Below are 25,940 nucleotides of genomic sequence, written 5' to 3' on the forward strand. Positions count from 1 at the left end.
CTTTTGACAGAATGATTTATTTTCCTTTGGGTACATACCCAGTAATGGGATTGTTGGGTTAAATGGTAGCTCTGTTTTTAATTCTTTGAGAAATCTCCAAACTGCTTTCCACAGTGGCTGAACTAATTTATATTTCCACAAACAGTGTATAAGCATTCTCTTTTCTCTGCAGCCTTGCTGGAGTCTGTTGTTTCTGACTTTTAATAATAGCAATTCTGATTGGTGCCAGATGGTATCTTACTGTGGTTTTGGTTTGCATTTCTCTGGTGATTAGTGATGATGAATATTTTTTCAAGTGTTTGTTGGATACTCCTATGTCTTCTTTTGAGAAGTGTCTGCTCATGTCCTTTGTCCATTTTTAATGGGGTTATTGTTTTTGTCTTGTTGATTTGTTTAAGTTTCTTATAGATTCTGGATATTAGACCTTTGCTGGATGCATAGTTTATGAATATTTTCTCCCATTATGTAGATTATCTGTTTATTCTGTTGAGAATTTCCTTTGCTGCATGGAAGCACTATGGTTTAATTAGATCCCACTTGTCAATTTTTTTTTTTTTAATTTTTTTTTTTTTTGCAATTGCTTTTGGGGACTTAGCCAAAATGTTTTTGTGAAGGCCAATGTCAAGAAGGGTATTTTCTAGGTTTTCTTCTGGGATTTTTATAGTTTTAAGTCTTACATTTAAACCTTTAATCTATCTTGAGTTAATTATTGTATATGGTGAAAGGTGGTGGTCCTGTTTTAGTCTTCTGCACATAGCTATCCAGTTATGCATCCCAGCACAATTTATTGAATAGTGAGTCCTTTCCCCATTGCTCGTTTTTGTCTTGTCAAAGATCAGATGTTTATAGAGTATGGCTTTATTTCTGAGTTTTCTATTCCGAGAACCCCTGATTTATATTTAGGCACACAGGACCTCTGACTATGGACACCACTTCCCAGACTCCCTTGCAGCTAGGTGTGCCATATGAGTAGACACTGGTCATTGGGATGTGAACAAGTGTGAAGTGAGTAAGTAACATCAGGGTCCTTCCTGTAAAGAGCAGAAAAATACCCACTTTGTCGCCTTTTCTCCCTAGAATAGCTGGCATGCAGGCATGGGTCAGACCCATCTTAGACTGTGGCAGGAGAACAGTACTTTAGGGATGACTGAGCAACAATCCAGACAGAGCCTGAGCTCCCAGTGGTTTCATGGAAGAGTTGCTTTATAGGTTGACATTTTTCCTTCCTGAGAGAAATAAACAGTCTTATCTACGGCCAATTTGGGGCCTTTCCGTTAGTGCAGCTGAAATTATATAGAGGTGTTTAGAGCTATGGGTTAGAATGAGACCACCCAAGAGAGTAGTCCTCAAAGTGTGTTTTCGGGACTCTGGGAACTTTGAGGGTCACTGAGATGCTATCAGGGGTTTGTGAGGTCGAAATTTTTCCTAATAATGCTAAGAGGTGTGTATCTTTTCCACTGTCATTCTCTCACTAGTGTATGGTGGAGCTTTCCAGGAGCTATGTGCATGGGATAGGGCAACACAGCATATGTAGAGTAGTATGAAAATCCAGCTGTCTTCCAGACAATGCAGGGATTCACAGAAATGTAAAACAATGTCACTCTTCTCATGAAATGCCTTTTGTTTGGAAATATGGTCAGTTTATTATATTTATTTATTATATTTGTTAACATGTAATGTATTCATTATTTTAAAATTAATAAATATTTTAAACTTTTCTCCATTTTACTTTCTAACATAGATATTAATAGATACAAACCCACCTAAAAATCTCTTTCAGACCTTCAAGGTGTTTAAGCATGGAAAGAAGCCCTGAGACCACATAGGTGAGAACCACCATCCTTTCCCCTGTTTGGGATGCTCCCACAGCCTGGGCTCCCCAGTGCAGGCAGGGACTCCCCAGAGCACAAGCCCACCCCTGCCTCTCTTGGACCCATGCCCCCTCTTACCTAACTGTTCCTTCATCCCCAGAGCCAGCTCCAGGCAAGAGATGCAGTAGAGTGTGCCCAGGACCATGGCAGCCATCACGTATGCCCTCTGCTGGAGAACAAGAAGTGCATTAGGCTGATGTGCTTCACTCCACCTCTACATGTGTTTGTGTAGTGACACCAGCCTGGAGGGCCTTCTATCCCCATCTCCCATCTCTGTAAATCCTACCCACTCTTTGAGGCCTGGCCGAAGGCCTGCTCTCTCTCTCTCTCTCTCTCAAATGCTTTCTGTGTTCTCATTTGTCTCTGCCTTCCCTGGGAATCTTTGGTGCCACAGAATAATCTCCTGTGTGTCATTCCTGACTTCCTAATTCATCTGCCATCTCCTTGAAAGGGGAAATAGTGATGTCTTCTGATTCCCTATAGAGCCTAATAATAACAACAACAATCATAATAATAATTGCTAACAATTATTGAACAGTTGCCATTATTACATTAGCTCATTTTTTCCTTGCAACAGCTCTCTAAGGTGGGTTCTGCGATATTAGCCTCGTTTTACAGATGAGAGGACTGAGGCTCAGAAAGTTCAAAAAACTGCCCAAGCCACACATTTCATAGACGGAGGCCAACATATAAACCAGTCCAACTCTGATGGGCTACTGCTAGGAATCAATGGACTGATATGCACTTAGCACAGTGCCTGGGGGATAGAAAGTGCTCTACTACCCAATAAGCATTTATTAAGCACCTACTATGTGTCAGGCACTGTACTAGGTGCTGTGGATTCAGCTGTGAGCAAAGCAAGGACCTTCTCTCCTTGTGCTTGTAAGCTGCTCCTGCCTAAGCCTTCCTCTGCTGTTCCCTCAGCCCGAAATGTTCTTTCCCCAGGTTCCTGCATGTCTTACTCCAACACCTCCTTTAGGTCTCTGCTGAAACATGACCTTATCAGTGAGACTTCCTCTGACATCACCACCTAAAATCTCAACTCACTCTGCCCCTCCCTATAGCACACCCTGCCCAATGCCCACATGTGCTATTGGCCTCACTCAGTCAAATATCTGTTTCCCCTGCAGGATGTCAGCTCTGTGAGGGTGAAAGACGCGTCTGTCTTTTCCCTGCTGTAGCTTCTGGCACAGCATAGCACCTGGTATACAGTAGAGGCTGTACTGTACCACATGCCAAATGGATGAATGAACATAGTTGGTGGTGAAAATTGTTATGAAGAAAAATGAAGCTGATCAAAGGGGATGGATGGGGTCTGGGGGTCCTCTTCCAGAAGGAACATTTGACTAAAGACCTGATTAGAGAGTGTGTGCTGGGGGAGTAGGGTCGGGGGTAATTTGGAGGAGTGTCTTCCAGGAAGAGGAAAAGCATGTGCAAAGGCCCTGAGGTTGCAGAATGCCAGGCATGTCTGAGAAACAGGAAAGAGGCCAGTGTGAGGGAGAACGGTGGGAGATTAGGGAGAAGGGCCAGGGGGCCAGCTTGTGCAGGCCTTTCAGACCATGCTGAGGGATCTTACATTTCCTAAGAGTGATGAGGAGCCATGGAGGAGTCTACAGATATTAGTTGTTATTACTACATTTCAAGGGCCCCTATGGGCCAGGCCCAGGTAGGCTGCCTTACACACACATTCCCATTTGATCTGTGTGTCCATCTGCAGGTTTCCTGTTCCCTTTATACAGACAGGAAAGCAGAGGCCAGTGGGCCCCTCCTTACTGTGTCTCCAGAGGGTTGGTGAGCAGGAAGCTGCTGTTGTGATCAAGGGAGCCATTGTTCCATGAGCCATTGAGCTCCATGCAGCCCTAGTTCATACTGCTGTGGAAATGGCTCCCCAGCATCCCCTAGATGTGGGTGTCCACCACCATACTGATGGCTTCCATGCCTATGCTGGTGGAGGTGATGCAGGAGACCAGCAGGACTTATTTCCTGTTCCCAGGATGAAGTAAAGAAACCAGCAGATGGTGCCAAAGGCAACCTTTATTGCCCTTGTTGCTCACTAGTATAAGACACTCCCACCAGTGCCAAGACAGTTTACAAATGCCATGGCAAAGACCTGCAAGTTACCACCCCTTTCCATGGCAACAACTCAGCCGTTACCCTTTTCTAGAGCATTCTGAATAAAGCATTCTGAATAACTCACCCCTTAATTTGCATGTAATTAAAAACTTATGCATCTGGTAAAGATCCTTGTTAGACATAGGGTCAATAGTGAGTGTCCCAGAGGACTCACCACTAGGGTGTCTGTTAGGCTATTGGAGCAAATTCAAATTTGGCTTAAAGAAAAAGAAAGTCATTTTCCATTAAAACACTGTTTTGAGTTCAATACAAATTGGGAGACCAAGAAATTTGGCCTAAAAATTGTTATGTCATAATACTATTTTACAATTGGATTTATTCTGTAAAAAATTAGAGGTCTCTTATGTACAGCCTTTTATGGCCCTCTACTTTTCTATCATAATACTGTTTTACAATTGGACTTACACTGTAAAAAAGGATAGGTCTCTTATGTACAGGAGTTTATGGCCCTTTTCTGGTTCCTGTTACTTCTAGGCACCAAGAAGCCATGCCTAAGAGAATCCCTCCTAGCTGGTTCCCCTAGAAGGCCTATGCCTGCCCCAGAATCTCCTCAATCTCCCAATTCTGGAGAGGGATTTCTACCAGTTCTCTAATGCAGTATTATACCCCAAGGTCATGGGGCACCCCTCCCCCTTATCCAACTAGCACTAGCCTATACCCCCTGCTGAAAGGAGTAAGCCCAACCAGTACTGACAGGAGTGGGGTCCAGTATCACCTCCTAAAGTCAAAGCTGTGTCCATCACAGTAGGTAGCTAATGAAGTACATGTGCCATTTTCTATGACTGATTTGGCTTTGTAAAAGGAGAAATTTGACCAGTTTTCAGAGAATGCAAGGAAGTTTACAGAGGAGTTTAAGTTGACCATGTTCTTTGATTTAACTTGGCATGACAAACATCCATTTGTCGTGCAATGGAGGAGAATCAGAGGATTCTGAGTGCCACCTGTGAATGTGTAGATAGAGTGACTACACATAACCAAGGTTGTTGCATGGGGGAAATGCAGTTTCAGATCTGGACCCTCAATGGGATAACCGGGAGGCTCCCAAGATCTCGAATGCCGAAATCACATAGCAATTCATTTAATAGAAGATATAAAAAAGTACATGATTAAGCCAATTAACCATGACAAGGGTAAAGAAGCCACTTAGGGAAAGGATGTAAACCCCATTTTGTTTCAGGGATGTTTGGCTGAGAGACTCAGAAAACATATTAATGCAGACCCAGACTTCCTGGAAGGGCAGACTCCCCTGGGTATGCATTTTATTACTCAATCTGCCCCTGGCATTAGGAGGAAGCTACAAAAAGCAGCAGTGGGACACCAAACTTCTGTAAGCCAACTCAAACATGGCCACCAGGGTTTACAACAATAGAGATGGCAACAACAACAACAACGCAGATAAAACAAATTAACAAAAATAGCCAAAAACTGTAATTATTAGTGGGTGCTTCAAGCCTTCTGAAACCTCAGGGTTACCCATCCAGTGGAAATGTTGTGAGACTGGCATCTGGGATGCCTAGACAAGAGCCCCAACTCACTGGCTTCTGGGTCAGAATCAGTGTGCCTTCTGTAAGAAAGAGGGCCATTGGCCATGAGAATGTCCTAACCATCCCTGGTGAGAGACATAAAAAGCTCCTTGTCAATACTAGAGCTAACTTTCTTCCATTTGCTCCCTGTGAGCTGCCTTGCTTAAGTAAAATTATTAGGAGTTATTGGGGGTCCTGAATGCTTGACCTAAAGGACAGCTTCTTGCAGTGGCAGACAAGCAGCTGCCTGAACATTTTTCTTCATTGTCTCCACTTTTGGTGAGTTCTCCAGTAGCTCAAGGAATTTCTCCCTTAAGAAATGCTGTTAGCCCCCTTCCGTCTATAAGATCCTCTTCCCTGCCTCTCTCTGTCTTCCCTACCTATTGGGGAAAAAACGTTTAGCCAGGTAAATGGACCCCAATGTTGTAAATAACTTGGATCCAGTTATATAGGTCACTTTGTTTGATGTGTTTCTGTATTAGTCCATTCTCATGCTGCTAATAAAGACGTCCCTGAGCCTGGGTAATTTATAAAGGTAAAAGGTTTAATTAATTGACTCACGGTTCCACAGGGCTGGGGAGACTTCGCGAAACTTACAATCGTGGCAGAATGGGGAAACAAACGTTCTTATTCATGTGGTGGCAACAAGGAGAAGCAGAGTGAAGTGGGGGAAAATCCCTTATAAAACCATCAGATCTGATGAGAATTCATTTACTATCATGAGAATAGCAGAGAGGTAGCTGCACCCATGATTCAATTACCTACCACCACGTTTGTCCCTCAACAGAAAGGTAATAAGGTCCTTTCTTACCTTATGTTTGGTAAGAAAGGATATAAACATTAATTTTATATGAGGAAAAATCTTGTATGGTAAATTCTTGTCCTAGAATAAAACAACTGGTTATTTAAGGAAGAGGTAGTATAAGACAAGTCAGAACTCTAAGCATGTCATAGATGGTCTGTGTAAATCATGATAAGATTCATGAGGGAGAATTTATGACAAAAATTTTGGGTGTGATTAAGCTAGCTATAATTAATAGGGGATTGTTTATAATAGTCTTTCTAAAAAATGATTTCTGGCTGGGCACAGTGGCTCATGCCTATAATCTCAGCACTTTGGGAGGCTGAGGTGGGTGAATCACGAGGTCAAGAGATTGAGACCATCCTGGTGAACAAGGTGAAACCCCGTCTCTACTAAATATACAAAAATTAGCTGGGCATGGTGGTGCACACCTGTAGTCCCAGCTACTCGGGAGGCTGAGGCAGGAGAATTGCTTGAACCCAGAAGGCGGAGGTTGTAGTGAGCTGAGATCATGCCATCGCATTCTAGTCTGGGTAACAGCAAAACTCCATTTCAAAAAAAAAAATTATTTCTATAATAAAACATGGTTTTTAAAAGATATTGTTTTATCAATTCTATAACCTGTTTCTTTTAGGAACTTCTCTGATTCATATCTCAGAGGCTCACCTATTGTGTTTTGCTGCTTTCAGCTTTTTTTTCCCTTTGAGAAAGCTTGAGTGATAACTTTCACTTTAGCTTTTGTCAGCTTCTATAACTTTTTCTCCTCCAGTTCTAACTGTTGTTATGGGCCTGATGTTAAGATATTTTATCTTAGAGGTCTATAAAAATAATGTTTTTCTCCAGTATAACTTGATTTTCTTAATATGTAAATTTTTGGAGGTGTTTTTTTTTTTTTTTTTTTTTTGACAGAGTTTCACTCTTGTTGCCCAGGCTGGAGTGCAATGGTGCCATCTTAGCTCATTACAACCTCTGCCTCCTGGGTTGAAGCGATTCTCCTGCCTCAGCCTCTCAAGTAGCTAGGATTACAGGCATGTGCCACTGTGCCCCACTAATTTTTGTATTTTTATAGAGATGGGGTTTCACCATGTTGACCAGGCTGGTCTTGAACTCCTGACCTCAGGTGATCTGCCTGCCTTGGCCTCCCAAAATGCTGGGATTATAGGAGTGAGCCACAGCCTGGTTGGCTTTTGGTTTTAGACTTCCCTATTGCTTAAAAAGGGTTTTAAGGCATGCCCACCTACATTCCCATCTGGTCTAAAATGTTTAATTTGCTGTGAGAAACTTAAACACCTAATTTGAGCCCAGATGAGAAATGGGGATAGACATGCCTCACTATGCCCCCTTTAGAATTTAGGCCAGGTTCAAAAGGCCTCTGAAATATCTGAATAAAAAGTATTGCCCTTCCCTGCAAAGGAAAAGAATAGCTCCACTGTTCAACCAGGAGATTTAGTTGTATTAAAAACTTGAGGCCAGGTACAGTGGTTTGCGCATGTAATCCCAGCACTTTGGGAGGCCAAGGTGGGCAGATTGCCTGAGGTCAGGAGTTGGAGACCAGCCTGGGCAATAGGGTGAAGCTCGTCTCTACTAAAAATACAAAAGTTAGCAGGGTATGGTGGCACATACCTGTAGTCCCAGCTACTCAGGAGGCTGAGGCAGGAGAACCTGGGAGATGGAGGTTGCAGTGAGCCAAGATCATGCCACTGTACCACTCTAGCCTGGGTGACAGAGTAAAACTCTGTCTCCCAAAAAAACAAAACAAAACAAGCAAAAACCAAACAAGTAAACAAAAAAAAACTTTGAAAGAAGAGTTCCCTGAGGATCAACTGCAATTCCACCTGGTTACATAAATATAACCAGGACACTGAATCCACCTATATCTGGTCCACTATTGAAAGTGCCCTCTCTGGAGGCTGCAGTGAGCCCTGATTGCGCCACTGCATTCTTGCCTCAGCAACAGTGACACCGTCTCAAAAAAAAAGTTTAAAAGAACAATAAATTTTTACAAAGAAAAAAGCATGCCTTTTCAAGTCTTGCCTGTTTTTTAATCCTTCCTAAAACCTCTGATAGCTATCTTTCTACTACTAAGTTTTGCCCCTTCCTTGTCTAACCTTGTAAAGTTTGTGTCTTCTACACTACAACAATTCCATATAAAAACAATGCTGGCACAAAGCTTCCAACCTAACCCATCTTCTGATACAGAGAATGAAACTATCCTCTCATTGGGCCCCTTAGATCAGGTATCCAGAGATTTTTACTCCTCCAACACTAGGTAGGGCCTACACCCATAACATCAGCGGGAAGCAGTTGCAGAAGATGGGCCTCCACTCTCCTGCAGCCCCCTTAAACTTAAGGAGGAGTATCTAATCTCTGGGGGGAATGAGGTAGGAGAGGGGGCAATACTTATTTACCCTCCCAACAGGATGAAGTGAAGAAAGTGAAGTAGTGCCGAAGACCACCTTCAGTTGCCCTTGATGCTCATTAGCATAAGACCCTCCCACCAGTGCCATGACGGTTTACAAATGCCATGGCAATGACCTGCAAGTTGCTGCTCCTTTCCATGGCAATGACCTGGCAGTTACCGCCACTTTTCTAGAGATTTCTGAATAACCCACCCCTTAATTTGCACAAGTAGGTATAAGTGGGTGTAAATACACCTGCAATAGCCTATATTCTGCCAACCCTGGTGCACGTCCTAGGAGTTAGCCCTGCTCTCTAAGGAGCTGCTCCAGTTTAATAAATGACAGGTAACCACTCCTGCCCTTGAATTCTTGCCTGGGCAAGGTTGTGAACCCCCACTAGGAAAAGCCCCAGTTTCAGGGCTTCCTGTTCACCTACATCAGAGGGAAGGGTGAGATGTGGAGACATGGAACCAGCTGAGCCCTATGTGTGGCCCCGGCCTGTCTCCCAGCTGAGGAAAATCCTCTCCACAGGTGGCCCTGGGCATCTATGAGGCATAGATGGGATAGGTATGGGGGACACCCAGGAGGTAGGGGCTCAAAGTTTTCCCATCTCTTCCCTTGCCTGGCTTTTAATTCACAGCACAGTTTACACAGTATAGGACTCTATTGTGTACCTTTGTTTATCCATTTGTTTTTTGGGTTCACCACTGTATTTCTAGCACCTTGAACACTCTGGCACAGAGTAAGTAAACAATAACTTTGTTGAATTAATAAAAGAATTAATTAAAAAATAGAAGCTACCATTTGCTGAGCCCCTAATATGCTGTTGGTGTGGTGCATTTATAATCTCTGATCCTTACCATAGCCATGGGAGTTAGGTCTTATTATTACCCCAAATTTGTAGAAGAGAAAATTGACATCCAGAGAGGGGTGGTGAATTGTCCAAGGTCACACAGCTGGGAAGAGAGGGGCTAGGACTCAAACCCAAGTCTGTCTAACTTGACAACTCACTGCATCTTCACTAGCATCTTCACTAGCATCTTCATTAGGTCAGATGGTTCCTGGGTTCAAGTCAGGCTTTAAGACCTGAGAACCCCTTTAGTTTAGGAGGGGTGCAGAGGAATGGATACCTCCCTAATTTATAGATGCAGTGGCTGAGTCCTGGTCTCTCTTGCTTCTTCCCAGGAACACGGTCAGCAAAAAATATGGCACATGTAGCACTGAGGGCCAGATTTGACAAAGGTGGGGGACCTGGCTTTGGCCTCTTCCACCCCAATAGTACCTCTGCCCCCCAGGAACCCCACTACACCCCATCTGCAGGTCAAGGCTCTCACTGCAGCCTCTCTCTGATTAGCTGTAAGGACCTACTTGGTCAAGTTCCTTCCCTTTTCTTTCCAGCCTTAGTTTTAAAATCTGTGCAATGGACTAAAGCCTCATTAAAATAACTCCCTGACTTGCTCAAGGATTGTGACCTGCTGTTTGAGAAACCCTGAATGTTATCTACAGTGGCTTAATACCTAAATACTAAACAATGTTCTAGGTGCCATAAATGAACTTGTTTAATCTTTCCTATAACCCCGTGAGGCATAACCTCCACTGAGGCACAGACAGTTATTAGCTTGTCCAATATCCCACAATTGGTCAGGAGTAGAGACAGTATTTGAAGCCAAGCAGCTGGTGCACTTACTCAATCATCACAGTTGGCAGATGTCTATAATAAAGGCAGTAGTGCAAAAGCAGCAACAAACAGCAACAGATATGGAGTGGAGCAGTAGGGAGTAGTGGGATCTGTGGAAAGTCAGAGAGTATGTGCCTAGTCTAAATGGGGGAAGGAGCCACTCAGTTCTGGCCCCTCGCTGCCACAGGAGGGCAGGCACACTGTTGCTAGTTCTTTTGATTAGTGTGTATATATTTTTAACATGCTCCACAGAAAAGTAAGCATGTATATTTTTTGACAAAAGCTTTATTGAGACAGATTTTCATACCATAACTTTTGGGTATATATCTGAAGAAAACAAAGTCCAAAGCTTAAGAGATATCTGCACTCTCATGTTTATAGCACTATTCACAATAGCCAAGACATGGAAATGGCCTAAGTGTCTGTTGACAGAGAAATGGATACAGAAATTGTCTCTCTCTCTCTCTCACACACACACACAGTACCACACAATGGAACATTATTTAGCCATAAAAAAAGAAGGAAATCCTGCCATTTTCTACATGGATGAATCTGAAGGACACTATGATAAGTGAAATAAGTTGGAAAGAGAAAGGCAAATACTGTATAATTTGTGAAATCTAAAAAAACCCCACTTCCTTGGTCATGTTTGCAGAATGCTAGAGACCTAATCCATTATTTTCAAAGCTGGTAAATAAAGGGAATGGAGTCAAGTGTTATCTTGCATTTAATATATGATCATCCCTCAGAGTAATCAGGTTGTTGAGGGGAAGTTTCCCTTTATGGAATTATCCCAGCTAGTTGATGCAGAAGAAATGATAGAACTAAAGCCACCATTTTGCATCCCCTTTGAGTTCATGAAACTAAGAAATGTTCATGATCCTCAGTGGCTGCCAACATCACAGAGACACATCATGTGCCTGTCCACAGAAGCACACAATGGTTTTAGAGTAAACTCCCAAACCTGAGCATGACCGGGCTCCAGACTGTGGCCAATGAACAAAAACTTCAACCAAAGAAGCATGCATTAAATCACAGCTAAGGGTGCAGTCAGGTACTCAGGCTGGGAAAACTCAGAAGACAAATGACCTGGTTTCTTTAACAACAGTAAGAACTATAAGGATAAGAGCTCAGACTGACATCTGGCAGGTATCCTTCTGGAACAAAGATAGCAGAAGAAGAAACTGGCAGCAACTCTTACTGTTCTGCAGGCGATCCCCAGGCAAGCAGGGCCTGGAGTGAACCTCCACAGTAGAGGGGCCTGACTGTTAGAAGGAAAACTAAGAAACAAAAGAAATAACTTCATCATCAACAAACTGGACGTCCACTCAAAAATCCCATCTGAAAGTCACCAACTATGAAGACCACAGGTAAATAAATCCACAAAGATGGGAAGAAACCAGCGCAAACAGGATGAAAACACCAAAACCCAGAACGTCTCTCCTCCTCCAAGGGATCACAACTTCTCACCAGCAAGGGAACAAGGCTGGATGGAGAGGGAGTCTGATGAATTGACAGAAACAGGCTTCAGAAGGTGGGTAATAAGAAACTTCTCTGAGCTAAAAGAACATGTTCTAACCCAATGCAAAGAAACTAAGAACCTTGAAAAAGGTTTGATGAAATGCTAACAAGAATAAACAGCTTAGGAAGGAACATAAATGAATTGATGGAGCTGAAAAACAAAACACGAGAACTTCATGAAGCGTACACAAATTTCAACAGCCAAACTGAACGAGCAGAAGAAAGGATATCAGAGGTCGAAGATCAACTCAATGAAATAAAACAAAAAGGCACGATTAGAGAAAAAAGAGTAAAAAGAAATGAACAAAGCCTCAAAGAAATATGGGACTATGTGAAAATAACTAATCTATGTTTGATAGGTGTACCTGAATGTGACAGAGAGAATGAATCCAAGATGGAAAACACTCTTCAGGATATTATTCAGGAAAACTTCCCCAACCTAGCAAGGCAGGCCAATATCCAAGTCCAGGAAATACAGAGAACACCACAAAGATATTCCTCAAGAAGAGCAACCCCAAGGCACATAATTGTCAGATTCACCAGGTTGAAATAAAGCAGAAAATGCTAAGGGCAGCCAGGGAGAAAGGTCGGGTCACCCACAAAGGGAAGCCCATCAGACTCAAAGCAGATCTCTCAGCAGAAACCCTACAAGCCAGAAGAGCATGGGGGCCAATATTCAACATCCTTAAATAAAAGAAGTTTCAACCTAGAATTTCATATCCATAACTTTTGGGTATATATATGAAGAAAACAAAATCCAAAGGTCCACTCCAGGCCCTGCTTGCCTGGGGATCCAGCCAAACTAAGTTTCATAAGTGAAGGAGAAATAAAATCCTTTACGAACAAGCAATTACTCAGAGATTTCATCACCACCAGGCCTGTTTCACAAGAGCTCCTGAAAGAAGCATTAAACATAGAAAGAAACAACCAGTACCAGCCACTCCAAAAACATACCAAATGGTAAAGAGCATTGACACAATGAAGAAACTGCATCAACTAACAGGCAAAACAACCAACTAGCATCAAAATGGCAGTATCAAATTCACACACAACAATATTAACCCTAAATGTAAATGGGCTAAACGCCCTAATCAAAAGACACAGACTGGCAAATTGGATAAAAAGCCAAAACCCATCAGTGTGCTGTATCCAGGAAACCCATCTCACATGCAAGGATACACAAAAGCTCAAAATAAAGGGATGGAGGAAGATTTAACAAGCACATGGAGAGCAAGAAAAAGTAGGAGTTGCAATCCTAGTCTCTGATAAAATAGATTTTAAACCAGCAAAGATCAAAAGAGACAAAGAAGGACATTACGTAATGGTAAAAGGATCAATACAATAAGAAGAGCTAACAATCCTAAATATATAGACATCCAATACAGGAGCACCCAGATACATAAAGCAAGTTCTTGATGACTTATAAAGAGACTTAGACTCCTACACAATAATAGTGGGAGACTTTAACACTCCACTGTCAATACTAGACAGATCAACCAGACAGAAAATTAACAAGGATATCCAGGACTTGAACTCAGACCTGGACCAAGCAAACTTAATAGACATTTATAGAACTTTCCACCCCAAATCCACAGAATACACCTTTTTCTCAGCACACATCAAACCTACTCTAAAATTGACCACATAATCAGAAGTAAATCACTCCTCAGCAAATACAAAATAATGGAAATAATAACAAACAGTCTCTCAGACCATGGTGCAATCAAGTTAGAACTCAGAATTCAGAAACTAACTCAGAACCACACAGCTTCATGGAAACTGAACACCTGGCTCTTGAATATTGAGTGGATAAACAATGAAATGAAGGTAGATATAAAGATGTTCTTTGAAACCAACGAGAACGAAGACACAACATACCAGAATCTCTGGGACACATTTAAAGCAGAGTCTAGAGGAAAATATAAGCAATAAATGCCCACGAGAAGCAAGGAAAGATCTAAAATCGACTCCTACTTTCTATCAAAATTGAAAGAGCTAGAGGAGCAGCATCAAAAAAACTCAAAACCTAGCAGAAAACAAGAAATATCTAATATCAGAGCAGAACTGAAGGAGATAGAGACACAAAAAACTCTTCAAAAAATCAATAAATCCAGGAGCTGGATTTTCAAAAAGATCAACAAAATAGACAGACCACTAGCCAGATTAATAAAAAAGAAAAGGGAGAATAATTAAATAGATGCAATAAAAAATGATAAAGGGGATATCACCACAGATTCCACAGAAATACAAACTACCATCAGAGATTACTACAAACAACTCTATGCACATAAACTAGTAAATCTGGAAGAAATGGATAAATTCCTGGACACTTGCATCCTCCCAAGCCTAAACCAGGAAGAAGTCAAAACCCTGAATAGACCAATAACAAGAGTTGAAGTTGAGGCAGCAATTAATAGCCTACCCACCAAAAAAAAAGCCCAGGTCCAGATGGGTTCACAGCCAAATTCTACCCTACATACAAAGAGGAGCTGGTACCATTGCTTCTGAAACTATTCCAAACAATCCAAAAAGAGGGAATCCTTCCCAAATCATTTTATGAGACCAACATCATCCTGATACCAAAACCTGGCAGAGACTGAACAAGAAAAGAAAACTTTAGGCTAATATCCATGATGAACATGGATCTTCAATAAAGTACAGGCTAATATCCATGATGAAAAAAAATCTTCAATAAAATACTGGCAAACCAATTGCAACAGCACATCAAAAAGCTTATCCACCATGATCAAGTAGGCTTCATCCCGGGGATGCAAGGCTGGTTCAACATACGCAAGTCTATAAACATAATTCACCGCATAAATAGAACCAAGGACAAAAACCACATTATCTCAATAGATGCAGAAAAGGCCTTTGACAAAATTCAACAGCGCTTTATGCTAAAAACTCTCAATAAACTAGGTATTGATGAAACATATCTCAAAATAATAAAAGCTACTTACAACAAACCCACAGCCAATATTATCCTGAATTGGCAAAAACTGGAAGTGCTCTGTTTGAAATCTGGCACTAGACAAGGATGCCCTCTCTCACCACTCCTATTCAATATAGTATTGGAAGTTCTAGCCAGAGCAATCAGGCAAGAAAAAGAAATAAAGCGTATTTAATTAGGAAAGGAGGAAGTCATATTGTCTCTATTTGCAGACGACATGATGGTATATTTAGAAGACCCCATTGTCTCAGCCCAAAGTCTCCTGAAACTGATAAGCAACTTCAGCAAAGTCTCAGGTTACAAAATCAATGTGCAAAAATCATAAGCATTCCTATAAACCAATAACAGACTTAAAGAGAGCCAAATAAAGAACGAACTGCCATTCACAACTGCTACAAAGAGAATAAAATACCTAGGAATACAACTAACAAAGAATGTAAAGGACCTCTTCAAGGAGAACTACAAACCACTGCTCAAAGAAATAAGACAGACCACAAACAGATAGCAAAACATTCCATGATCATGGTTAGGAAGAATCAATATCATGAAATTGGCCATACTGCCCAAAGTAATTTACAGATTCAACACTCTCCCCATCAAGCTACCAATGACCTTCTTCACAGAACTGGAAAAAAAACACCTTAAACTTCATATGGAACCAAAAGAGAGCCTGCATAGCCAAGTCAATTCTAAGCAAAAGAACAAAGCTGGAGGCATCACACTACCTGACTTCAAACTATACTACAAGGCACAGTAATCAAAACAGCATGGTACTGGTACCAAAACAGAGATATAGACCAATGAAACAGAACAGAGGCCTCGGAGGCAACAACACATGTACAACCATCTGATCTTTGACAAACCTCACAAAAACAAAGAATGGGGAAAGGATTCCCTGTTTAATAAATGGTGTTGGGAAAACTGGCTAGCCATGTGCAGAAAGCAGCAACTGGACCCCTTCCTGACACCTTAACTGAAATTAACTCCAGATGGATTAAAGACTTAAACATAAAATCTAACACCATCAAAACCCTAGAAGAAAATCTAGGCAAAACCATTCATGACATAGGCATAGGTGAGGACTTCATGACTAAAACACCAAAAGCAATGGCAACAAAAGCCAAAATAGACAAATGGGACCTAATAAAACTCCAGAGCTTCTGCACAGCAAAAGAAACAGTCATTAAAGTGAATTGGCAGCCAACAGAACAGGAAAAAATTTATACAATCTACCCATCTGACAACAGGCTAATATCCAGAATCTACAAAGAACTAAAACAGATTTACAAGAAAGAAACAAGCCCATTCAAAAGTGGGCAAAAGATATGAAAAGACACTTTACAAAAGAAGACATATATGAGGCTAAGAAACATATGACAAAATGCTCATCATCACTGGTCATTAGAGAAATGCAAATCAGGCCAGGCACGGTGGCTAATGCCTGTAATCCCAGCACTTTGGGAGGCCGAGGCGGGTGGATCACGAGGTCAAGAGAGCGAGACCATCCTGGTCAACATGGTGAAACCCTGTCTCTACTAAAAATACAAAAATTAGCTGGGCACGGTGGCACACGCCTGTAGTCCCATCTACTCAAGAGGCTGAGGCAAGAGAATTGCCTGAACCCAGGAGTCGGAGGTTGCCGTGAGCCGAGATTGCGCCATTGCACTCCAGCCTGGGTAATAAGAGTGAAACTCCGTCTCCAGAAAAAAAAAGAAAAAAATCTGGAGATGACAGATGCTGGAGAGGATGTGGAGAAATAGGAACACTTTACACTGTTGGTGGGAGTGTAAATTAGTTCAACCATTGTGGAAGACAGTGTGGCGATTCCTCAAGGACCTAGAAATAGAAATTCCATTCGACCCAGCAATCCCATTATTGGGTATATACCCAAAGGATTATAAATCATTCTATTATAAGGACATATGCATACGAATGTTCAGTGCAGCACTGTTTACAATAGCAAAGACTTGGAACCAACCCAAATGCCCATCGATGATAGACTGGACAGGGAAAATGTGGCACATATACACCATGGAATACTATGCAGCCATAAAAAAAAACAATGAGTTCGTGTCCTTTGTAGGGACATGGATGAACCTGGAAACCATCATTCTCAGCAAACTAGCACTACATGTTCTCATCTATTGGTGGGTGTTGAACAATGAGAACACATGGACACAGGGAGGGAAGCATCACACACTGGGGTCTCTGGGGGGGAACTAGGGGAGGGACAGCCAGGGGTGGGGAGTTGGGGAGGGATAACATGGGGAGAAATGCCAGATATAGGTGATGGGGAGGAAGGCAGCAAACCACACTGCCATGGATGTACCTTTGCAACAATCCTTCATGTTCTTCATATGTACCCAAAAACCTTAAATGCAATAAAATAAAATTTAAAAAAGAACTATAAGGATAAAAAAAGATAAAGGATTAAAAATATAAGGATAAGAACAGATACTGGGCTGGGTGTGGTGGCTCACACCTGTAATCCCAGCACTCTGGGAGGCTGAGGCAGGTGGATCATGAGGTCAGGATATCAAGACCATCTTGGCCAACATGGTCAAACTCCATCTCTACTAAAAATACAAAAACTAGCTGGGTATGGTGGTGCATGCCTGTAATCCCAGCTACTTGGGAGGTTGAGGCATGAGAATCGCTTGAACCCAGGAGGCAGAGGTTGCAGTGAGCCAAGATCGTGCCATTGCACTCTAGCCTGGCAATAGAGCAAGACTCCACCCCCCCCGCCCCCCAAAAAAGAGAGAGAGACTACAGGAGAAGACAAGCAACCATGATGTACAAACTTCCTACAAACCAACTGCAGGACACAGAGTAATCAGCACAGCTGACCACTGACGAGGCCTTGCAGTGCTGGAGAACTACTGCTGGTTAGAATGGTGCCCAGCCAGCAGGTGTCACTGGGATGTACAGTGCATCTATTTCTTTACTCTGTTTGGGGCTTCCTTGGAAGGATGAAAAACACACATCCTGATTCTCAATCAAATCAGCTTGTACAATAGGAGAACTAGGAGCAAAGAGTTCCAAGAGGCATCGCCAAGGGTCAAAAGCAGGATCCCGTTTTAAATACTTACATATTGTATTTACACACATAGATGACCCGCTAGTTAATTAACCTAGTTATCTAGACCCAGTAGACAGTTAAACCAATGAGTAGTGCATAGGAGCCCACACTCTCCAGCCAGACTGCCTGGCGTGAATGTGGCTCCCTTCCTCACTCGCTGAGCCCCGGGGAAGTTCAGTTTACCTTTCTGTGCTTCAGTTTCTTCCTCTGTGAAACAGGGAAAACAATACTGCACACCTCATAGGGTTGCTGTGAGAATTACATCTATAATTCTGTTATGAGAAAAGCCATTTAAAACCCTCTGAACAGTGTTTGGCAAGAAGTAAGCACTCAGCGAATGTTAATTATTATCACGGAAAAAAGCCAGGAAGGGTCTACATGAAATGATGATGGAAGGATCTACATGAAATGATGATGGAAGGGTCTACATGAAATGATGATGGAAGGGTCTACATGAAATGATGATGGAAGGATCTACATGAAATGATGATGGAAGGATCTACATGAAATGATGATGGAAGGATCTACATGAAATGATGATGGAAGGATCTACATGAAATGATGATGGAAGGATCTACATGAAATGATGATGGAAGGATCTACATGAAATGATGATGGAAGGATCTACATGAAATGATGATGGAAGGATCTACATGAAATGATGATGGAAGGATCTACATGAAATGATGATGGAAGGAAGGATCTACATGAAATGATGGAAGGATCTACATGAAATGATGATGGAAGGATCTACATGAAATGATGATGGAAGGATCTACATGAAATGATGATGGAAGGATCTACATGAAATGATGATGGAAGGAAGGATCTACATGAAATGATGATGGAAGGATCTACATGAAATGATGATGGAAGGGTCTACATGAAATGATGATGGAAGGGTCTACATGAAATGATGATGGAAGGATCTACATGAAATGATGATGGAAGGATCTACATGAAATGATGATGGAAGGATCTACATGAAATGATGATGGAAGGAAGGATCTACATGAAATGATGATGGAAGGATCTACATGAAATGATGATGAAAGGATCTACATGAAATGATGATGGAAGGATCTACATGAAATGATGATGGAAGGATCTACATGAAATGATGATGGAAGGATCTACATGAAATGATGATGGAAGGATCTACATGAAATGATGATGGAAGGATCTACATGAAATGATGATGGAAGGGTCTACATGAAATGATGATGGAAGGGTCTACATGAAATGATGATGGAAGGATCTACATGAAATGATGATGGAAGGAAGGATCTACATGAAATGATGATGGAAGGATCTACATGAAATGATGATGGAAGGAAGGATCTACATGAAATGATGATGGAAGGATCTACATGAAATGATGATGGAAGGATCTACATGAAATGATGATGGAAGGATCTACATGAAATGATGATGGAAGGAAGGATCTACATGAAATGATGATGGAAGGATCTACATGAAATGATGATGGAAGGATCTACATGAAATGATGATGGAAGGAAGGATCTACATGAAATGATGATGGAAGGATCTACATGAAATGATGATGGAAGGATCTACATGAAATGATGATGGAAGGAAGGATCTACATGAAATGATGATGGAAGGATCTACATGAAATGACGATGGAAGGGTCTACATGAAATGATGATGGAAGGATCTACATGAAATGATGATGGAAGGATCTACATGAAATGATGATGGAAGGGTCTACATGAAATGATGATGGAAGGGTCTACATGAAATGATGATGGAAGGATCTACATGAAATGATGATGGAAGGATCTACATGAAATGATTGTCTTGGATGGTGGTGGTAGATGATGGAGGACAGTAACTTTATCTGTGTTGTTTTCTGTTTTTTAATGATTAGGTATAATCAGAAAAAATTACCGTTTATTTTTTCAGATGGAGGCTTGCTCTGTTGCCAGGCTGGAGTGCAGTGGCCTGATCTCGGCTCACTGCAACCTCTGCCTCCCGGGTTCAAGTGATTCTCCTGCCTCAGACTCCTGAGTAGCTGGGATTATAGGTGTGTGCGACCATGCCCAGCTAATTTTTGTATTTTTTAGTAGAGATCAGGTTTCACCCTCTTGGCCAGGATGGTCTTGATCTCTTGACCTGGTGATCCACCTGCCTTGGCCTCCCAAAGTGCTGAGATTACAGGCATGAGCCACCATGACTGGTCCAGAAAAAGTAACTATTAATCTATTTCCTTTTAAAAAAAATTTCCCTGAGCAGCCTGAGTATTAGAAGAAATGGAGGTGAAGGTACAGAGGTGGCACCAAGAAGGAGGTGGTGGGTGTTGGAGGGTGATGGGAAGGAGGAGATGGTCATGGTACAGATAACAGTGGGTGTGGAGGCAGAAGAGGAGGTAGAGGAGGTGGTGGAGGTGATGATGGAGGAGGTGGCATGGGAGCGGGGAGGAACAGGTAGTTGTAGGGGGTGTGGTACAAGTGATAAAGACTGTGGAGAATTCCGTGATAGTAGAGGAGATGGAAGATTGTGGAGATGGCTGAGGAGGAGGAGATGGAGAGGTAGAAGTGGTATGGGCAGTTTTGCATGTGGTCAGATGTATCTCATCTTGTGACCACTTGGAAATAAACACCTTGGTATGTGATCCTCCAACCCTCTCTAGGTTGAGGGCATATTATAGATTCTATAGTGAGACTACATTAAACCTCTTCATGAAATATGTTTCCTGGTGTCCAGTCTTTTGGTTGTGGTGCAGATGGGTTTCAGTGGCCCACAGAACCACCTGAACTCCCTGTAGGTGATAGGGTATATCGGAAGATTTCAGACCAATTAGGTAGCAAGTTGGCTCAGGTGAACCATTGGTACTCTTTCTCCCAGACCAGGGTTTTGTCCTTTTCTGGATGATTCTCAATTAAGAATCTGGTATGTAAGGTTCCAAACAGCTGAGACACAGAAGGCTCTTACCAGATGGTTTATCAATGACTCCTTGATCCCAAGGAGATGGGACACTTCCTCTTCCAGGTAGGAAAGACAGGTCCCAAGTCCCCAAGGGTGGAAAGAATTCAAGAGAGACCTTGGCCATCTAATCACCCTCAGCTCACCTACCTTGCAAGGGCCATGTCCTAGATCGTGATGCTCAGATCTAGGTGCTCAGAGCAGCAGGTTCCCATGCTGGAGGGCCACGCCACCCCCTGGTCAGGTCTGCTCAGCGTTGGCTTATGTTTGGCCCATGTTTGCCAACCACCTCCTTCAGTTCCCCGGTGTTCCCTCCATGCCAGTCCCCTGGATTTCTCCCATTCCTCACACATAGCAAGTTCTTTTCCACCCCAGGGCCTCTGCACTTGCTGTTCCTTCTGCCAAGAACACTTTCTCCTGAAATCTCAGCTTGGTTGGTTTTTCCTCATGCAGGTCTTAGTTCAAATGTCAACTCCTCAGAGTTGTGATCCATGGCTACCTTAACATAGCCCCAAAATTTCCCACTGGTAACTGTCCTATTTCTATTTCATTGTCTTCAGAGGACTATTGGCATCTGAAATTACCTTGCTGTGTATTTATTTACAGCTGTCCCTAGGTATACACAGGGGATTATTTCCAGAACAATGGATAAGGTATTTCCTTCCTTCCTTCCCTCCTTCTTTCCTTCCTTGCTTCCTTCTTTCCTTTCTTTTCTCCTTCCTGCCTTCCTTCCCTCCCTCCCTCCCTTCCTTCCTCCCCACCCCCTTTCTTTCTTTCTCATCTTGCTTTGTTGCCCAGGCTAGAGAACACTGGCATGATCATAGCTCACTGCAGCCTTCGATGCCTGGATTCAACTGATCCTCCCACTTCATTCACCCAAGCAACTAGGACTACAGGCATGAGCCACAGTGCCTGACTCAGATACAGTATTTTTAAATTTATATTTGGTTGAAATAAATTTGCCTGTAAGTGGAATCACATAGTTCAAACATGTGTTGTTCAAGGGTCAACTGTGCTTATTTACTATCTACCCCACTAAGATATAAACTATAAGAGCAGAAATCATGTCTCTTTTTCTGGGCTATAACTTCAGTACCCTGCACCAAGCAGGTGCTTAATGCATATCTGATGAATGAGTAATAAGCTACAGATGAGGAAAATGAGGATTTGGCCAAGGTCCCAGTTAATTAGTGGAAAAGGCACAACAGGAAAGGTTTTCTATGTGCAGATCCTGCAGCCCAGGAAGGAGAGACTTGGCTGAGTCTAATAGCAAGTTAGCAAGAAAACATAGGCCACCAAGGTCTTTCCATGGGATGCTGAATGAGCTTGGAATTGGGGACCTGTCAAGCTCTTAGGGGTCTGTCTGCAGTCAGTCCCAGCTGAGGGAGACTGCCCCACCTCCAGAGAGTCAGTCAGCCAGACCTGGCTCCTCTAGAAGCCTCCATAAATGAAGGGCCCCTGGGAAATCCCCAGAGATTTCTGGAGCCCAGAGGTAGGAGGACAATTCAGCATCCAGAGGAATAAGGACTTTCTAACAGGCAGAGCAGCAGTGAGGGAAGGACAGGTGGTGAGCTGCGCATTGCCTGAGGGAGATAAGCAGAGATGAGTGTCTGGGGGGATCAGCTCTGCCCAGCTCTGCCATGTCACACTCAAGAAGGAGGCTGGGGGAGCGCTGGCAAAACTCAGGGGAGGAGGAGGCACCATTGCCTTGTCTAGTGCATGTGACATTTGACTGAATCAGTGGGAGTGGTGGGAGCAATAATAACACAGCTTTATTTTGACCTTCCAGTGTCCACAAACCCTGATGAGTAAACTGGAATCTTCCCAGGCACTGAGATGGAATCTAGGGCAGGTCCCAATGATTCTGATAATTCAAAGCCTTCCTATCACTTTTTCCCCTCAAAGAGCTTCAGTTCATCTATTTATGAAAATAAATTTCTATAATGATAAAAATGTACCAGAAGCAAGTCAAAAGATGAAGAACAGAATAGGAAAAGAATTGTGATTCACATCTCAAAGTGTATGTCTCCCTGATTCTGAGACATTAGTTTCCCATAGATAAGTGAACAGAGGATATGAATAGAGGTTCACAGAAAAGAGGATGCAATGGCTTCTGAAAGCATGAAAAGATACTCAACATCCTTCATAATCAGGAAAAGGTGAAGGCAAACTATGCTGGGGTCAGATCTAGTTCTGGGCAAGATGGAGTAATAAGCTTGTTCCACCCCACCTCTCCTGCTGAAGGCAGCTATGAGACCAGGACAGAATGCACAGGCCAGCTATGTGAGGACTCTGAAAAGTAAATGGTAGAAGGTAATTTGAAGAAGATCAGAATTCAAAGTACCATCCTGAGTTTACCTTTTTGTCCCCTTCTGGTTTCCTGGCTAGAACAAAATGTAACCTGGAAGTGGGGACTGGGCCCACACAGGAAAACTCCAGCAGAAGCCCTCTAGTGCTGGCTCAAGGACCAGGAGGCACTCGTAATGCAACCCTCCTGCCCTAACTTTCCTTATTCTTGTTGCTCTCCTATGCCTCAGTCACCAGGCGGTCCCTGGTCCTGGCAGGAATGACAGATGCCTCAAAGCATTGGGAACCTGCAAAAACTGCAACTCAGAGGGAGGGGAACCTTCTTCATGAATCAGCAGAGCTGTGATCCCAAAAGGAAGGGAGCAAACCCCTGTTGCTTTTTCTTCTTTGTGCTCCCACCACCTGGCCCTGCCATGAAGAGTGCAGCACAGCGGGATGCTGAAGCTTTCTGGATGGAAGTGTGAAAAGGGAGCCCCAGGAGGCAGGAAAGTACCGGGGAGATTGTGAAAAGGGAGGAGCTCGTGAAAGCAACCCTATTACATTGATTATGAACTCCCTGGTGCACCCTCCAATTGCACCTGTATGGATCTGATTGTAATCAGCATATAAAGGCTCTGAGAAATGAGCTAACAGACCACACGGCTCAGGTCCCAGACTCCCTGCTGGGTAGTGCGCACAGGGGACCAATCCAGTCAGTCAGCAAAGGCTTTGCACACTAAGCTGACATTGGAACCACCACACACAGAAGGTTAGAACTTGAGGCCTGAACATAACCAGGTTGACTGCCTGCCAAAACAAAAGATATAAATGTTTCTCACAGAACTTAAATAAGACCCAGAGTCTCATAATACAGAAAACGTTCAGGTTACAATCCCAAACTACTCAGCTTGTGAAGAACCAGGAAAATGTCAACTCTCCTGGGAAAAGACATCAGCAGATGCCCACTCCTACAGGACATAGATGTTGGGGTTATCTGACACACTTTGAAGAAGTTACTACAATAATACTCAAACCAGTAATGGTAGATTCTCTTTTTCTTGACATAAAATTCAAGTAGCAAAAGTTAATCATTTTAACATGGTATTTAGTATGTTCACAATGTTGTGTAACCGCTACCTCTATCTAGTTCTAAATATTTTCATCTCCCCAAAATAAAGGCCAGTATCCATTAAGCAGTACTTCCCACTGTCCCCTCCACATAGCCCCCAGCAACCTTCAATCAGCTTTCTGTCTCTAAGGACGTATCTATTCTGGGTATTTTCTATAACATGTGGCTGTCATGGTATGTGAGTCTTGTGTCTGACTTCTCACTTAGCATAATGTTTTTGAGGTTAGCGGGAGTTAGACAAACTGCAGGTAACCTCAGAACTATTGCGCTAAGGCACAGTCCTCCAGATCACCAAATCTGACTCCCAAGATTCTGACACAAATTTCAAGGTCAAGGGTTTCCTAAAACCACCCTCAGGTTGTTTAATTCACTAGAAAGTCTCACTGAAACTCTTATAGGCATATCTATGTTTAACACAACAAAAGTATACAGATTAGAACCAGCCAGAGGAAGAGATGCATAGTATGGAGTTGGGAGGGGTCTAAACGGGGAGTGTTTGGGGTCCTCTCCCCAGGGTCAGGAACAGTTACTTCCTCGTAGCCATGATGTGTGATAACATGTGCAGAGTATTGCCAATCAGGGAAGCTCACCTGAACTTTGGCATGTAGAGTTTTTTTTTTTTTTTGAGACGGAGTTTCGCTCTTGTTACCCAGGCTGGAGTGCAATGGTGCAATCTCGGCTCACTGCAACCTCTGCCTCCTGGGTTCAGGCAATTCTCCTGCCTCAGCCTCCTGAGTAGCTGGGATTACAGGCACGCGCCACCATGCCCAGCTAATTTTTTGTATTTTTAGTAGAGACGGGGTTTCACCATGTTGACCAGGACGGTCTCGATCTCTTGACCTCGTGATCCACCCGCCTCGGCCTCCCAAAGTGCTGGGATTACAGGCATCTAGAGTTTTTACTGAGGCTTCACTACATGGGCATAGTTGACTAAACTCAATTTTCAGCTCACTCCACACCAACCCTGGAGGTTGGGTTGAAAGCTCTCACCACAAATTCTATGTCTGATCTTTCTGCTGTGGCCAGCCCCTCCGCCCTAAGACTATTAGGTATGAGTGACACTATGAGTCATCTCATCAGCATAAACTATCAGATGTGGTCCCAGTGACTCACCACAGATAAGGAGGACACTCCTGTCACGTGGGGAATTCTAGACATGTCTTTGAGTGAAGCCAAATTCCTTGGAACATGGGAAGCTCATCCATTATAGCATGTTTCAATACTTCATTCTTTTGTTGTTGTTGTTTCTGAATAATCCATTTTATGTGTACACAACCTGACTTGTTTATTCATTTGTTCATTGCTGAACATTTGGGTTGTTTACACTTTGGGGCTGTTTTGAATAATGCTGCTATTAAACATAGATAGGAATATCTGAGCACCTGTTTTCAAGTATATACCTGGGATATTTAACTTTATGCATTCATTTGACTGGACTATGGGATACACGGATATATGGTAAAACATTATTTCAGAGTGTGCCTGTGAGGGTGTTTTCTAGATTAGTATTTGAATTAGTAGGCAGAGTAAAGAAGATTATCCTCCCCAGTATGGGCAGACCTCATGGATGAACTTCAGTGTTGAAGCCCCATTCAAATAGAATAAAAAGGTGGAGGAAGTGCA

This window comes from Callithrix jacchus, chromosome 5 (genome assembly GCF_049354715.1).
Source record: "Callithrix jacchus isolate 240 chromosome 5, calJac240_pri, whole genome shotgun sequence".
Taxonomy (NCBI): Eukaryota; Metazoa; Chordata; class Mammalia; order Primates; family Cebidae; genus Callithrix; species Callithrix jacchus.